We start from the raw sequence: 15,402 nt of genomic DNA on the forward strand, positions 1-15,402 counted from the left end.
TCGATGGAGTTTGCTGCCTCGCGATTGGCTAGCGCCCTATAGTCCCCCCTGCAATAACGCTAAGCATCTGGCTATTGGCTCTGACGTGAGGCGCGCAGTGATGACGTGACCGAAGCCATTTTGGACGTTCATTTTATTTTGTGAGGTGATTCGGAGCGCTTATTTTAGCCTTTACTGTTGGTCCCGTTGCGAAGGAGAGTTGTTCAAAAGGTAAGCGAGAGGAAGAAAACTTTTGAATAAACTGTTGATAATTACCAATGGGAATTTTGGGGCTGACTCAAACAGTAGGAAATTAAGTTTTGTTTATTGTTTTAAAGGTCGAAATAACTGAGTTCGGGAGAAACCGTTTATAATCGAGAAAATGCCGCCTCTTGAAACGGATATAGCAGTGGAAGCCGGAGAGAGAGTAAGATTTGAGTATCGTGTAACACAGGAGCTTAAAAATCTGTGTTCAGTAATAAAGCAGCTAATGTCAGAGCGCCTTAGACGTATCAGGGAGTTGAAAGAGATAACGGAAATGTGCGAGCCTGACCAGTCACAAAATCGAATTACCGAAGTAAATGCAGAACAAGAGAATCCGCAGGCAGGAGGAGAGGAAAAGTAGAAGAGATTAGAAGCGAAATCTACAGCATCGGTTCAGCAGATACACATAATAGGAATACCTGAAACAGAAGACAAAGCAAATGAAGCTGAAACAATAAGGGACTAATTGAAGAAAATTTTCCAAATTCGAAGAAAAAGCTAAATCTGCAAATAGAAAAGGTTAAGAGAGTACCAGTAAAACAAAAAAAGAAAGCAACACCTACTCATATCCCATTGACTTTATTAAATTGGAAGGATAAAGAAGAAAAATTCTACGAGTATTCAAAGAAAGCAGGTTAACTATAAGGCATAAAAGACTGACCCGATTTTTCTCTTTCAGCTCTAAATGCCGAAAGGCAGGGGAGCAATATCTCTAGTTTCAAGGGAAAATAATTTTGAGCCAAGAGTTATATATCCTGCCAAGTTACGGTTTATATATGAAGGCAACTGGAGGACGTTCCCAGATACACAGGAGTTAAGAGGTTTTTTTTTTTTATTTGTTAAATGCTGTTACTACAGCCCGCAAAAACGAGTAGTGAGGCAGTTGTATGGAAAAAAAAAAAAAAACAAAAAAAAAAAGTCGGGTAAACATTAAAGCTAGTTAAATATCATTAAGATTACATTGTTATGTGTAGAGTTATGAAACTAAATGCAAAGATAAATTAAGTTGGGTCTATAATTTCAGTTTGTCTTGTTTTAGACTGAAGAGATGTGCTAAATGTTCAATTTAGAGACTAAGTACTGTTTTTAGTATGTAATGTGGATAAAAGTATGCATGCTCTACAGCTACAAAATTAAAGGGCTTTGTCATTGTGGTGGGGAAGGACACCTAGAGTAAAGGCATTCCAAGTGTTAATCTGATAAAATGGGAAGTTGGTACAGTTTTGTGTCCTTTATTTTTAATTACAGAGTGGGGAAAGTAACAAGTTTGTTTATAATGTTCATATTGACAGTGTAAAGAGAAAAATTCTAAATCCCTGACTGGGGAAGTGGTAGATTAAAGCATTGTTTTATGTATATCTTGCCTGGGGAAAACCAGTAGTAACCGTTTCATGTAGTAGTTCATTCTAAGTAAATTTGACAAAGAGATAAGTGTTACAGATAAAATTAGAATATACCAATTTTATGAATTGGAAAAGAAGTGGTGAAAAAACAAAGCAAGGAAACATTAAAATTATCATAAAATAGATTAACAGAGATACAGGTGAATTATCACACTCATAAACGGACTAAGTACCCCTGTTAAAAAGATTCAAATTGGCTCAAAAATCAATCTCTGAACCTGGATCTTCACATTTGGATCAAACAAAGGATAAAGGAGTTTAAAGATAATAAAAACTGTTAAGTCATAGAAATTGAACTAGGGAACAACATTTTTATCAGAATTTAAGCTGTAACAAACTATAAAACAGTGTGGGATACAACTTTGAAGAAGCTTTATGTGGTAAATAATATGGCATTCATCTGTAAAATGTTCACTGTCTTGATGTGAGTTGTTTTTCTGATGTATACATAGTTTTTAAAATAAGTGTATTTCAAGTACTTAATAAAATAATTCTTAATTCAGTTACATATGGCAGTACATATATTGGACACTGACTTCAACACTTCCAGTCTTTAGTAAAGTAAATGAAATGGAATACACTAATTAGGAGGAGTGTGTATGTGTGTATAATATGTATTATTTTGCTCCTTTTGCATTCTTTTCAAATTATCCTGAAACATTTCTAAATGATCTTGTACTAGAATACAGGGAAAACTTCAATCCAAGAGCACATTGCACAAATGACTACTTTGCAAGAAAGCTTAGAAACTAAGTTTAAAAGCTGAAAAGTCATTCTTGGAATTTTGGGATGTTCTTATTTAAATACCTTGGGTTAAAGAAAATTGTAACAAAGACTTATAATTTAGGAAATGGTACAATAAGGATATTATACATTATATGTTATGGAATGAATGTACAAAAGGCAAGAAATGGAGTGAAAACATTTAAGTGAAGGATGGAATATGCCCCTAAGATAGACTTACTAATTGGAATTTATTAATTTTGTTACCTTCTAAGTAGTGGGTTTTCTCCGATATAAGTGGCACTCTAATAATAGTGCCAAATAAGGCACTATTTCAAGTGCCACAGTTAACATCTTGGTGACAGATTTCTCCCAACTGAGTTTTCACATAAGTTCTAAACAGCTCATTTTCGAAGAGGGAGAAGCCAAAGTCTTTTCTCACCACTACAACCCCCATATACACACACATGTTTTGTCTCTTTCTTAGACCTCCATGTAGTATTTCTGGCAGTGTGGTTTTTATACGGAAATTCTGCTCCTCAGAAAAGCAATATCAGCATTATCTAGGAGCTTATTAGAAATTATCTCAGGTTAATAGCAGCATGGGATTAGATTATAAAATACATTAAACATCTATAAAACTTTCTCACTGAACATAATGCATTGTACGTTATGAATGCTTAATAAAGGTTAAGTAGCATTAGAATCTAGAAATAGTTTTGCTAAAACAGTGTTACTATATAAAAGTTCTTGAATTTGGTTTTTCCAAATATTTCAGGGTAAGACAGGTACTTCTGTTTTCCTCCTGTCTTGAAAATTTATAAAGTTGGGACATGGAAATTTCAAGTTGAACAATCCAAATTTAGAAATGTTGAAGTATAGCATGGCAAATGGTAAAGGAATGAGCCTCTCTAATAATAGTAATAGGTCTCTCTAGTGAATAAAATAACCTTGGGGTGGATTTAAATTCAAGTTGTACAGATAGTTCAAGATTTTTGGATGAAATCAAAGATTTATAAAAGCTGTAAAAGGCCTTTATTTAACTATAGAATTGGTGACAAGTGATAAATAGAAGGATTACAGCAATTGAAACAGCAGCTCTAGTAAATTACAGATAGGACTTTTTTTGGATTCTCTAATGTTGAACTCTCCTGAAGATGATAACATTCTTGTATTAGTGTGGGCTAAAATATGCTAACCAGTTGCCTGAAGATGTATTAAAATGCAGATAATACAACAACATATTTGGGATAAAGCTGAGATTGTATTTTTTTTTTTAAGATTTTATTATTTGACAGAGGTCACAAGTAGGCAGAGAGGCAGGCGGGGGAGGGGGGGGGGAGGAGCAGAGAAGCTGAGCAGAGAGCTTAATGCAGCCTGATCCCAGGACCCTTAAGATCATGACCTGAGCTGAAAGCAGAGTCTTTAACCCACTGAGCCACCCAGGCGTCCCTGAGATTATATTTCTTAAAAGCTCCCATGTAATGATCCTGCCAGTCTGGACACACTTTCAAGTAGAAAAATAAGACCTTCGCTGTGTCTACCAACCATGAAAGTGAGGCTCAAAAAGTAATTGGCTTAAGGCTGCATAGTAAGTATTAGCCAAATCTGATTTCAAGAGTATAATTTTGTCATCTATGTAATCCTGCCTTGTCCACACTACAGCACCTACTTAGAAGATCGTTGTGAGGATAAACTTCTAGTTTATATGATAAGGAAGAATGCTTATTACTTCAGTTAAGGTACATACCCAGAAAACAATGGCTTATGGAGGGAAAAATGAGTTTTGTGTGTAACATACTGATCATGATTTGTGATGGGAATTGGTGGATTAGTCAGGTATTTGGAAATTCAGGTCTAGAGCCAGAAGAGATAACAAGATTGGAAATTTAGATTTCAGTTTTCTGATTTGAAGACAGTATTTGAGGCCATGAGGAATCACCCTGGAAAGGAGATTAAAGCTTAAGGGACACCTGTGTTTGATGGGTAGGTATTACAGTGAAATAGAAGATTGAGATTTATAGTTCCAGTTGAATTTAACAAACAACACACACTGTAGTCAGTCCTATACTTAGTGATGGGTAATAAGGAGTATGGGACTTTTGTCTTTGTACAAAAGACTTTTTTTTTTAATTTGTAATTTTCAAACTTTTAAAAATACAATGGCACACCCATTGTTCTAAATATTCTAATACGTAGTTCACTGCAACACAGTCGATTTTTGTTTCCAGCAGTTATTCCTAGAAAGTCGCACTGAATTAGCGAATACTGTATCATAGCATCTGGAGGAAAGATAGGTTTAGGTTCCTGTGAACCTCTGGTCACATTATTTTCATCAACTTCTCTATACATAACCTTGTTTGAAGATACTTTATTTAATATCTGTTGTTGATTCACCAACATTAAACTCATAGCCAACAGTACTGTAATACATGGCCTGAGCAAATCTTACCTAACGTACTTTCTCTGTAAGGCACATCAGAGCCTTGAACTTAGGAACGTACACTAGCCAGCCCTATTCTTGGACCATTTAAATAAGCAAAATCACCAACAAAAAGCATAAATATATGAAAAGTATATCATGAAAAGGGCACTTGTTTGCAGCATGGGGGCCGAGACCAGAAGACTGTCACCTTGTCTCACTTCATCTGGGCCCATGCATGTAAGAAGTTCTCAAATGTGCTGCTACTCTGCACATGGACATACCCATGAAAGCACCATAAGTATTGATTTGGGGGTTTTCTAATAAATTTTAGGAAACAAATTCACATACATAACTTGCAGAAAATGAATATGGACTATAATTCAATGTTTTTTTTTTTTAAGGATTTCCAACTGGAATTGGGAAGCTACATTTACACCAAAAGCCGAACACTGATCAGACTTCCACAGAATTAAGGATCACTGCAATGGTCCTGAAAGACTTGTACATGATCACCATGAACACGGTGGTTTTTACTTCTTTCCTTTCTGTTGGCCCTGAACCAGCAGGTCTGAATTCCTAACAGCTGTTATTTTGCTGTTTTGTCTGGGACAGCAAGAGGAGAATGTTCCCAATATGGAACAGTGCCAGGCTGAAATCTAGACTCTCTGTCCCAAATATTAATTTCAAAGAACTCTTAACAAGACCTAAATGATGATATAAATATATATGCCAAAAAAGTGCAAAAAAAATTGAGGGTTTGTGTTTTTCATTTGTCCAGACTGCGTAACAGAGATACCATGCAACCAATTATGAAATAAGATTGCTGTTCAACGGTCACATCACCCAACTGCAAAGCTGATAAGGGTTAGATACATTGCTGAAGGAAATTGGGCCTTGGTTTGGTTTGGTTTGTTTTTTAAGATTATTTTGGAGAACCTCAGGCTGATTCACCATTGAGCACAGAGCCCAACACAATCCTGAGATCATGAGCCAAAACCAAGAGATGTTCAGCAGACCCACCCAGGCTCTCTTGGGCCTTAGTTTTAATTAATTGGCAATTTTGAGCAGCTCATTCTAAAAGCTCATAAAAGTAATAATAAAGCAGTGGGGCGCCTGGGTGGCTCAGTGGGTTAAAGCCTCTGCCTTCAGCTCAGGTCATGATCTCAGGGTCCTGGGATCGAGCCCCACATCGAGCCCCACATCGGGCTCTCTGCTCAGCAGGAAGCCTGCTTCCGCCCCCCCCCTCCTGCCTTTCTGCCTACTTGTGATCTCTGTCAAATAAATAAAATCTTTTTTTAAAAAAGTAATAATAATAATAAAGCAGTATATGTCTTAGTCTTAGGTGGCCATAAACAAAACTATGGGCTGGTGTCTTAACAAACTTATTTCTTACAGTTCTCAAAGCTGTGAAGTCCAAGATCCAGGTGCCAGCCAACTCCGTTTCTGATGAGAGCTCTTCCTGACTTGTAAACCCCTGCCTTCTCATCATGCTTCTGCATGGTAGAAAGGGGGGTTGGGGACAGAGGAAAAGAAGGAGGCAGAGAGAACAGGCTTTCTCGTGTCTTAATAGGGACGCTAATTGTATTGGGTTAGTGTTCTAACCTTACAACCTCATTTAACCTTAATCACTTCTTTATTCCAAATATAGTACTCCCAACGAGGAGGGGGTTAGAATTCAACCTATGAATTTTTGTGTGTTGATGGGGCACAGTTCAGTCTCAATAATATAGGAAGGGAATACAATTTTTTTTTTAAAGATTTTATTTATTTGACAGAAAGAGATCACACGTAGGCAGAGAGGCAGGCAGAGAGAGAGAGGAGGAAACAGGCTCTCCACGGAGCAGAAAGCCGGATGTGGGGCTCAATCCCAGGACCCTGGGATCATGACCTGAGCCGAAGGCAGAGGCTTTAACCCACTGAGCCACCCAGGTGCCCCAGAAGGCAATACAATTTAATGCAGCCTAAAATAACTGCTGTTTTACCAACACTGAGCTTTTAGGCAGCAACCTTAGTTGTTATGTGCTAAATTTCTTAATTATAAAAATGTGGAGTGAAGTCAACTTGAAATTTTGAGTGTAAGAGCTTTTTGGTTTCTGAAAAAATTAACTCTACATTGTTTTCTCTCAAGAATTGCAAGTATGAAATTTATTTTCAAAATATGGCTGCTGTGATTGGTAAAATGGACACTGGGGTTTTTATAAAGTTCTTTTGTATATCACTATCTTGTTTAAGCCTCAAACAATTCAGTAAGACATGGAAAAAGAACTATTACCAGTGTCAAGTGTCTTTTAGAGAGAAAGGTCTGAGAGGTTTGAAATGGAACAAACAGTATAATAGTAAAGAAATGATTGGAGCGTCTGGGTGGGTGGTTCGGTGGGTTAAAGCCTCTGCCTTTGGCTCAGGTCATGATCCCAGGGCTTTCTGCTCATCAGGGAGCCTGCTCACCCCACCCCTGATCCCCCGCCACCCGCCTGCCTCTCTGCCTACTTGTGATCTCTATCAAATTAAAAAAAAAAAAAGATCAATAAATGTATTTCAGGGTGATTAACTGATTAGTATTTTTCAAACGTGGCTTAATAATTGATAGCAAACCCAGCCACTTCACTTGTAGAAGTTTATCCTGGAAATACAATAGAAAAGTATGCAAAATTTATAATATTGAAAAAATAGGGAATGATGTGTATGTTCAGATATAAGGATTTAGTTAAATACATTAACAGGTAACCATTAGGAAAGAGTAAGCTCTATATCAATTGATGTGGAAAGCACCTAATAACAGTAAGAATAAAAAGCCACTTAACAGCAAATATATTAATACTTACTGTACATGTTTGTGTGTGTGTGTGTGTTTGCATGACTTTTCCCATCTAGAAAATGTGTAGAAAATTACTTGGATATTGCCAAAATTAACAGTACATACTATATATCTGGGTGGTAGCTTTTTAAAAAATTCCTTACTCTCTATCTTTCTTTAGCATGTCATGTTCACAGCAAAGGAAAGCCATATTGGGGCGCCTGGGTGGCTCAGTGGGTTAAGCCACTGCCTTCGGCTCAGGTCATGATCCCAGGGTCCTGGGATTGAGTCCTGCATCAGGCTCACTGCTGAGCGGGGAGCCTGCTTCCTCCTCTCTCTCTCTGCCTGCCTCTCTGCCTACTTGTGATCTCTCTCTGTCAAATAAATTAATTAATTAAAAAAAAAAAGAAAGCCATATTACCTTTTAAAAATTAAAAACATTTCTGCAGAAATCTTGAACAAGATAGAGATGATAAGTGTTACCCATTATCCCACCATGTAGAGGTGCCCTGAGAATGGGATATTTCCTTCTGGAAATTACTTTCAAATTTTCAAATTTAGACCAAAACTATATATAAATTTCTGCTTTTTGTTCATTTGCAATTGTAATACAGACATTTCTCCAAGTCATTTTTTCCTCAAAAACAGTTTTACTGCTACATGTATTTCCCACCACATGAAACAGCTGTCAAAAACCACTTTTCACCTTGTACTTTGCTTCTCAGCAATATCAGACACTATTGACTATCTCTTCTGTCCACGTTTCTCCTGAAATGTCAGTGAAGTCTGTCCTTGTCCCATTATATAAAAAAGGAAAAAGAAATGTGTTCTTCCCACCCACCTTTCCTATTTCCCTGTTGAATTTGTTTGACTTCTCTCCATAAGAGTTATCACCAACTGATGTATATATATATATCCTTGTTAAACTGAGTATTGTCTATTTCCTCTCTTCGCTTCCATGACATACCTTCTCCTGCTTTTTTTCCGTTGGTCCTGACTACTCCTGTCTCTCACTGAAATTTGCTGGTTCCCTTAGGGCACTGTCCCAGGCCCATTTTTCTCCTTACTTCCACTCCCATGGCTTCAATTACTACATCTATGTGCCAACTGGACCTTTCTCCCAAGGGCCGGAGTCATGCATATGAATAGAGTCTCCTGGGTGGCTTCACTTGGATTGTCTCGCAGGTGCTTTGATTTTAACTTGCTAAACATCGACTCTTACCTAATTTGTTTGGGTTTTTGTTCTTTTTAAAAATAACATTTCTGTATTTCTGGGATTTTTAAAAAGATTTTATTTATTTGACAGGCGGGGGAGCAGAATGGAGAGAGGGAAAAGCCGGCTCTCTGCTGAGCAGGGAGCCTGATACAGAACTTGATCCCAGGACTCTAGGATCATGACCTGAATCTAATGTTTAACCAACTGAGCCACTAAGACGTCCCAGGATTTTTTTCCCCTAATCTCAGAAATGGCACCACTCCACATTGTAGAAGTCGCCACGTGTTTCTGTTTCTGCATTGATCTCGATCCCATCTACTCCCAACCCCAGAACTTCCAACTTTTTTGGTCATTTTTTTTTTTCTGTTTTTAGAAAAATCCAGCTTCTTCCTACCTAAAAGTTTTTTAAGTTTTTCGCTATGGGCTTTCTTGGGAAAAACATTCCCCAAATTTTCTAAAACTGACTGTTATCATTCAGGTCAAAATTCGTATATTTCATTAATCAGAGATGCAGCACCTAAACAAGCTACTGTTGGAGGCGGGGGTGGGGGGTGGCTCGGGTGGCACTCATGATATACGTATATCACTTACCTCAAGAAGCTGTCAGTGACTTGACCTTCTTTAGCACCGTCAGGACCCTGATTACCCTCTAGTAGCGTGGTTTTCTTGCCTTTTTTCTTTTATAGTTTTATCTATTGAGGTGTAATTAACATACAATAAACTGCAACCAATTAACCAGTGCCACCGTTGTCTCAGTTGCTCATGTTAGAAACCTAGGTATCATTCCTGACTACCGTTTAACCTTACTCTTTCCTTTGAGCAAATCCTTAAACCCCACCTTCTAAATGTATCTCAAATCAGTTAACCTATTTCCAGTTCCTGGCATCACTTTAGGTCCAAGCCTGAATCATTTCTCACTTGTATTATGAAAATATGCCCGCTGGGTGCCTGGGTGGCTCAGTCATGAAGCATCTGCCTTCGGCTCAGGTCATGATCCCCTGGGATGGAGCCCCTCATTGGGCTCCCTTCTCCACAGGAAGCTGGTTCTCCCTCTCCCACTCCCCCTGCTTGTGTTCCCTTTCTCACTATGTCCTCTCTGTCAAAAAATAAATAAAATCTTAAAAAAAAAAACAAAACTCTCTCGTTTATTTTTTATATACAATGTGAGTTATCTTTCTAAAATCGAAGCCAAATTTAAGAGTTTAACTCTTAAAGTAGATTTTCAATAAAGTGTGTGTTTCTTCACATACTTCTCAAGGCCGTCTCCAGTCTCATCGCATGCTGCATTCTGTTATAATCTAGTAAAGCCATTCTGGCCTTTGGTATCTTGAACTCTCACACCATCTCTTCCTTCAGGAACGGAGTACCTTTGGAAATAGTGCTTTCTTACCACTGGAAATATTGATCTGCCTTCACTCCCTAACCACTCTTATCCACAATATTTACCACAACACTTACCACAATATTTGCCCATTCATTCCCAGTCGTAAGTACCCTAATTAGTCCCCCTTATAATACTTTTACTTTTCTTCTGTTGTTTTTTTTTTAATATGAATATACCTTTATGAAGCGCAGACTAACTAGATTCGCCTTCTTCACGTTTTTGTCCTCATTACCTAATGTAGTACTTTGCACACAAGTCATTTAGTAAACACTTCATTCAAACATGGACTGGATGATCATTTAGCAATAATAAAGACAAATAAAAGAACATTTAAGGTTTCCCTTTCATCTTCATACAGTTATGGAAACATTGTCCCATATTTTATTATTAATATTCTCAGACTCAAATCAGTCCTCAGTGGTAATTAGAAGACAAAAGATCAGATCTTGACCCCTGCAATGAGATTTTACCCAATGGCAAATAACAGAATACCAGTAAGTGAAACGAAATACCTTATAGTACTTTCTCTTTTGGCCTTTTAGCTTTCTAGTTTGTGTCTTAATTGTATTGTATTTCACCATTTTCAAGTATTTTCAGTTGCAGTGTTCTCAAGTTTCTCAGTTTTGTTTTCTTGCCAATTTCTAAGTCCTTCTCACTAAATTATTTTTCTTCCTTTATGATAATTTTTTTTCTGCTTTTCCTTTGCCAACATTAAACAATCACGTGGTACCAGTTAACAATCCTAATGTGATGGAACCTGATGTAGTGGGTATGGCAACTGGTACTCAGCATCCATTCCAGCTTCTTCCTAAAAGTGAAAGAAATTTTAAGGACTGGAAAGAGTACTCTATTTCTTCTATCTCATATAGGATTCTGGATTCAAATTAATTTCCATCAGTTAGAGGGACTTGCCCAAGACTCATTGAGTAGGGCTGTTTTTTCTTATTTCTTATTTCTGTTATGCCTGATTAGGACTTTCACAGAGACCTTGGGTGGCACTGCAGCAGCATTCCAGTGTCCAGTGCCTTACACCTCATCTCTGGGTATCTTTCTGTCTCTGGTCAAGGCCATGGAGATGTGTTCTTGAAGTCAATGTGTCTTGTGGCAGCCTCTGTTTTATAGCCTCTTTTTGCCTCAGTTTCTAATTTTAAGTTGAGGGGGATGGTAAGATGGGAAAGCCATATCTTTATTTTTTACCATATAACTATTTTTTCAAATGAAATCTTTTGCAGAAGACTAGTATATGAAGCAGATAAAACAGAGCCAATGAGACTGAAAGGAATGAGTGACATGAAATCTTACCTACTATTCCCTAAACCTGAGGCACCTCTAATGAGCCTCGAGTTTAGTTTTAACATCACTGGATAATCTGAAGCAGAAATCCAATCTGCATGTATTTTTGGAATCATCTGAAGAGATGATTAGTTTTGTTTCTAACGCTATTGTCCTGGTCTCTTTTCCAAAAAGTCTGCTATTGGGACCAAGCAGGTGTATTTTTTTAAATCTTCCCAGATCACTCTAATATGCAGCGAAAGTTGGAAATAACTTCTTCAGATAGCTTTTTTTCTGATTCTGATCACTCAGCTTTTCATTGCTTTTCTTTTAATTTTTTTAGTTGTATATGTGTGTGTGTATATATATATTTGCCAAAAAACTTCTCAAAAAAAGAAAATACCATATCCATAAATTTTATCTGGTGAATTCTATCAAACACTCAAGGAATAAATGACATCAGTGTTACACAATATATTTTCTAGAAAATTGCAGGAGAAATCATTCCCCATCTCATTTTATGAGGTCTGCCCAAAAAATACAACCCCAGCAAAGATTTTACAAAAAGGGTAATTTCAGAGCAATATCTCTCATGAATAATCCTTTATGGAGTATTAGAAAATCAAATCCAATTATACACAAACTGGATACCGCAATATGTTCAAGTAGCGTTCATTGCAGGAAAGTAGAGTTGAGTTAATTTAAAAAAAAATCATTTAAAGAAATTCAGCATACTAACAAAAAAAAGGAGAAAATTATTAATTAGAGACATAAAAAGCTTTTGGAAAAAATCAACACTGATTCATGAAAAAACCTGGCAAACTAGGATAGCATAGAATTTCCTCTAACTACTAAAGAATATCCATGAAAACCATTCCTCCAACATCATACTTTTTTTTTTTAACTTTGGGACTTTATTTTTTATTTTTTAACATTTTTAAATTTAAATTCAATTAACTAACATTTATTATTGGTTTCAGAGGTACAGACTTGTGATTCATCAGTCTTCTATAATACCCAGTACTTATTACATCACGTGCCTTCCTTAATGCCCATCACCCAGTTACCCCATCCCTCCAACCCTTTCCTCTCCAGCTACCCTCAGTTTGTTTTCCATTGTTTTTCAATAAGGCAAATATCTCCTTTCATTTTGGGACCTTGTGTTTTCTTTCTCAACCTACAACTTCAGAAGTCCTTGGATTTCACCAAATTCTTACCTTTCATTATACCTCTATTCTTTTATGTTAACCTAGCCGGTCTAAACCCATGTCAGTTTCCAAGACAAAACACTATCTCTTTCTTAGGTCTTTATTGTGGTTTTGTTGTTCCTTAATACAAATTTACATAGAATAATAATATAATGATTAATAGATGGGACTTGGAGTCAGAATTAGGTTATTTTATATCTCTTCCCTTTATTACTTTGTAGCTTACTAACCCTTTGGACCAGTTAGGGGATAATGATAGTCTTACTACATAGAATCGTCATAATGATTTGGTAGGGTGATACTTACAAAGTGTCTACTACATAGAAAGTGCTCAAAATTGCTCACTTTTATGGTTACCAATACATAAATAAAACTTCATTTTTAAATTTTTGTCTCTACATAGAAACTAAATAACTGAGTTTAAAACCATATAATGAAGTGTGGATGATTTCATTTAGTCAATCTGCTCAATTAATAATTTTTAAGTACCTGTTATGTACTGTGAAAGGAACCAAATAGATGGCCATCTGCCTTTAAATATCCCAAGTGTTAATGGACAAATATTCTATCAATTTAAAATGAGAAATATTATGATGAAGGAAACAGACATCAAGAGGGCTGAATCTCATCTAACATCATATTTGTTTGACCTTCCCAGTGTTGCCACATATTTCTTTTAATTGGCCCTCAAACATTTTTTTTAAGATTGATTTATGAGAGAGAGAGAACACACTTAACCTGTTCTGGGTTAAGTGTATTTGGGCCCATCGAAAATGTTATTTGCTGGATCTCAAGATTTGCTTCTTTGCTTAACTCCTTTAGAAAATAGATTTGACTTCTTCTTTCTAAATGTGGGGTTTTCTCCTAAAGTCTCTTCTAATTTTTAAAATGTTTCCCACCAGTGTACCAGGAATTGTGATCAGAGACACTTGACTGGTTTTTCCTGTCAAAGCACTTAGTATGTTAACAGAGAATAGACATGGAATAAAAAGTGAAAAGGAAGCTAGATTCTAGAGGAACATGAGAGTTTGGGAATCTAAGTAATGAGGCAGAATGCATCAGAAGATAAAACAAAATTTTCAGCACAAGAAGTAGCCAGAGTTCAAATATGAAACAGACAGGGGATTGCTGTTGAAAATCAACTCCATTGTTTGTTGTGGTAATTATCCACTCCCCACAAACAATTCCAATGGTTAGGGTAGCACACTGGGTAATGTAATTTTCTTGGCAGGACTATTATTGTCTATGCAGGAATTCATGTAATGCCCTTAATTTTGTTTTTAAAAAATTAGATTTTAACTTAAATCAGCTTTATTTATCATGATGGGGAAGAGATTAGATTTTGTCATTGTGATGTTTATATCAAGGAAGGCTTAAGACATGTCATTAAGGTACTTTCTTCCTAGCATTTTGATTATATTCAAATTAGGTAATCAGTGGTGTCTGTTCTGAGAAGCATGGCAAGTAGAATTAAGCATGAAAAAGTGTAAAAAAAATTTAAAAACAAAAATGAAAAGCTCTATGAAAGGAAAAACAAAACACATCAAAAATTTCCAACACTTTACTCACTTAGATTTCAAAGAAAATTTAAAAATATTTTGTAAACAGCTACAAATTACAATAATTTACTACTTTAACAAAAACTATAAATTATCAGAACAAATAAAAAATTATATTCTTTTTTAACCATATTAAAGTATCAGCTATAACTATTTGTCTGGTTAGTAGAGGTTACTATTTACGTATTTCCTCAGACAATTCCACTTTTTTATCCTTGCATAGTGGTTACTGTAATTTTTCAACATTTAAAAGATTTCTATTTATTTATTTATTTGACAGAGATCACAAGCAGGCAGAGAGAGAGAGAGAGGGAAGCAGGCTCCCTGCTGAGCAGAGAGCCCCATGCAGGGACCTGAGATCATGACCCAAGCTGAAGGCTGATGCTTAACCCACTGAGCCACCCAGGCCCCCTAATTTTTCAACATTTAAGTTGTCCTTAAAATATTACATTAAAGTATTTTACCTTGTAGTATTTATAGTATTTATTTTTAATATTTATTTTTCTTTTTAAAAAAGTTAGGATTTTTATAAGATTTATTGAGGTATAATTGACAGACAAAATTGTACATACTTATTTTGTTTAAGATTTACTTATTTTAGAGAGAGAGCATTCACATGCCTATGCAGGAGGGTAGGGGCTGAGGGAGAGAGAAGTTCAAGCAGACTCCCTGCTGAGCAGGGAGCCAGGACACAGGGCTCCATCTCATAACCCTGAGATCATGACCTGAGCAGAAATCAAGAGGCGGATATTCAACCAACTAAGCCACCCAGGAGCCCCTAAAATTGTACGTATTTAAAGCGCATGGCATAATGATTTGATATATGCATACATTGTGAAATGATTACCACAATCAGGTTAATTAACACATCCATCACCTCACATACTTAAATTTTTTGTGTGTGTATGTGTGAGTGTGTGTGTGTGTATTGAGATTGCTTAAAATGAACTCAGCAAATTTCAAATCATACAACACAGTACTACTAACTATAGTTACCATACTGTGTATCTTACCTTTTTTTATTTCAATTCCAACTACTTTCTAGTTTCTCCATTGAGCTCTTTGACTCATGAGTCTTAGAATGTGACTTTTAAAAAACTTTATATTTTGGGGCGCCTGGGTGGCTCAGTGGGTTAAGCCGCTGCCTTCGGCTCATGTCATGATCTCGGGGTCCT

The 15,402-nt window shown here is 36.4% G+C and overlaps 1 long non-coding RNA gene across 1 annotated transcript; it reads left to right on the plus strand.

Annotated features, from left to right (window-relative positions):
- Positions 1-38: 38 nt before the first annotated feature.
- LOC101671789 lies at positions 39-1,178 on the plus strand. The gene is made up of 2 exons (XR_200633.3): positions 39-210; positions 318-1,178. It is a non-coding gene; the product is annotated as an uncharacterized LOC101671789 (long non-coding RNA).
- Positions 1,179-15,402: the final 14,224 nt, after the last annotated feature.

Source organism: Mustela putorius, unplaced genomic scaffold (genome assembly GCF_011764305.1).
Source record: "Mustela putorius furo isolate JIRA1106 unplaced genomic scaffold, ASM1176430v1.1 tig00003846_pilon_pilon_pilon, whole genome shotgun sequence".
NCBI classification, from domain to species: domain Eukaryota; kingdom Metazoa; phylum Chordata; class Mammalia; order Carnivora; family Mustelidae; genus Mustela; species Mustela putorius.